Source organism: Gossypium hirsutum, chromosome A04 (genome assembly GCF_007990345.1).
Source record: "Gossypium hirsutum isolate 1008001.06 chromosome A04, Gossypium_hirsutum_v2.1, whole genome shotgun sequence".
NCBI classification, from domain to species: Eukaryota; Viridiplantae; Streptophyta; class Magnoliopsida; order Malvales; family Malvaceae; genus Gossypium; species Gossypium hirsutum.
In genome coordinates this window covers 70,696,771-70,699,456 of record NC_053427.1, presented here as the reverse complement: position 1 = coordinate 70,699,456, position 2,686 = coordinate 70,696,771, and the positions used below count along the sequence as shown (strand labels likewise).

The 2,686-nt window shown below is 36.3% G+C and overlaps 1 non-coding gene across 1 annotated transcript; it reads right to left on the bottom strand.

Moving 5' to 3' along the window:
- Positions 1-1,750: 1,750 nt before the first annotated feature.
- LOC121228578 (small nucleolar RNA R71) lies at positions 1,751-1,857 on the bottom strand. Its single transcript, XR_005926154.1, has one exon. It is a non-coding gene; the product is annotated as a small nucleolar RNA R71 (small nucleolar RNA).
- Between the last annotated feature and the right edge of the window lie 829 nt (positions 1,858-2,686).

Here is a 2,686-nt window from a genome sequence, read left to right as displayed (position 1 = left end):
GCATTCCAAAGCCTATAAATAAACCCTAGAGGAGGAAGAAAAATGAGACGTAGAATATGGGGTAAGGAATTACTCCAAGAAAGCCGATTGATCCATCTCAGAAGCCGGATTCATCATCAGGATTGACGATCTCTCCTCAATTTCCCCTTCAGGAGTTTTGGTTTTTCTTTATGTTTTGTATTCTTTATTATTCTGAGATGTTTTCTTATTTAGTTATGAACTAAAACCCCTAAATACCTAAGGGGAATGAAACCTAAGACGAATCTTGTTATTATTTTCTGAATTGCATGATAAATATTTAACTTGTTCTTAATTATGTGTTCTTAATTCTTGTTTTGATATCCTAGGATACTGATTCATGATAAGCTCTTATTCAGAGGAGGAATAGACCCTGTCTAATAGTACATTTGTCATAATTAAGTGGAGTTGATTGCGCGCCTAGACATTGGGTGATAAGATTTTGCCGGATTAGGGTGAAACCTAATAAGGGGATCCATAGATCGAGTTAATGCAACCTTAGAGTGTTAATTAGAGAAAGGTCTCAATTATTCAATCTAGGGATTAGACGTTATTAGTCTTGAATAGGGATAATAACATAACTTAGGGATCTCTACGGAATAAGTTAAATGAATAAATCGACCGATTCGGAGCCAGAATAACAAGTACAGTCTAGCCAGAATAACAAGTACAGTCTTGAATAGGGATAATAACATAACTTAGGGATCTCTACGGAATAAGTTAAATGAATAAATCAATCGATTTTCCCAAAAAGTAATTCCCCAATTCCATTCTTTGTGAATTCTTAGTTTAGATAATTAGTTAATTAAAACAAAACCTCTTTATTCCTAGGCTAAATAATAAAAAGACAGTCATTACTAGTACTTTTAGTTCCTTTGGGTTCGACAATCCGATCTTGCTAAAACTATACTACTGTTCGATAGGTACACTTGCCTACATCGCGATAATAGTTAGTTTCAAGAACGATTAATTATAAATATTTAAAACCTATCACGAAATCAAGTGATCAGGTTTTTGGCGCCGTTGCCGGGGAACTAAGATATTAGGAACACTCAATTTTTATTACTTTAGCCATTTATTTTTCTTGGAAATTAATTTTATTTATTTATTTATTTATTATTATTTATTAATTTACTTTCTCTTGGCAGGTTTTTATAGTTTCTGACTAGAATAAACCCGTTAGGACCACTACTTTTTGACGAAGAAATCGATCACACAGTTCGCAGACATCAAAGACAAATAAGACGAAGCTTAAGATATATAGAGAACAAGTAAGAGGATGATACTCAACCCCCAACTGAAGAGATGGTTGAAAACTAAGACAATCAGCTACCTCGTGCAATTGCTGTTAATCAGAATCCTGCTCCATGCACTATGAATGATTATGCTAAACCTTCTTTAACAGGAACTGAATCAAGCATAGTTAGACCTGCTGTAGCTACAAATAATTTTGAACTAAAACCTAACACTATTCGAATGACACAACAATTTGTTCAAATTGATGGTTTGCAGGATGAAGATCCTAGCGCTCACTTAGCAAAATTTGGAACTATACAATACATTTAAAATTAATGGCGTTTCTGATGATGCCATTCGTCTTCGGTTATTCCCTTTTTCATTAAGGAACAAAGCTAAACAGTGGTTGAACTCGTTACCACGAGGGCCAATTACTACTTGGGAACAAATGACCAAAAAATTTTTACTAAAATATTTTCCGCCGGCTAAAATGGCTAAATTACGTAATGATATCTCTTCTTTTGTGCAGATGGATTTAGAAACACTCTACGATGCAAGGGAGAGATACAAGGACTTACTAAGAAGGTGCCCTCACCATGGGTTACCTCTTTGACTTCAGGTTCAAACATTCCATAATGGCCTAAATCTTTCGACTCGAAAAATGGTTGACGCAGCTGCTGGTGGAACCATCAATAATAAAACACCTAAAGATGCTTATGAGTTCATAGAAGAAATTTCATTGAATAACTACTAGTGGCAAGTCATGAGATCAAAGCCAATGAAAATAACCAATGTTTATAACGTCGATTCGGTCACCATGCTCTCTAATCAGGTAGAACTCTTGAATAACAAAATTGATGGTTTCCTTAGTTCTTCACAGGTTCACCCAGTAATGCAGTGCGAAGCAAGTGGAGGTGGAACAAGCCATTCGGAATACCAACCCTATGGCTACAACATGGATAACGAGCAATTAAATTACATGGGTAATAATCCTCGACCTTACAATAATCCATATAGTAACACTTACAATGCGAGTTGAAGGAACCATCCCAATTTCTCGTGGGGCGGTCAAGGAAATCAAAGACCACAACCATGTCCAGGTTACCAACAACCACCCTATCAATAGGAAAAGAAGCCGAACCTTGAAGAGATGCTCTCAAAGTTTCTATCAGTGTCAGAAACTCGTTTTCAGAATACCGAGACAGTACTTAAAAATTAATAAGCATCGATCCAAGGGCTTGAAACTCAGATAGGCCAGCTTTCCAAATTAATCTCCGAATGACCACAAGGTAGCTTGCCAAGTAATACTGAACCTAACCCAAGGGAACAACTCAATGCAATTAATGTTCAAGATGAAGAAGGATTTGTTGAGCCTAAGCCAGAACCGAGGCGAGAAACTGTGGTAAGCAAAGGTCAAGATGAGGTAGATCAA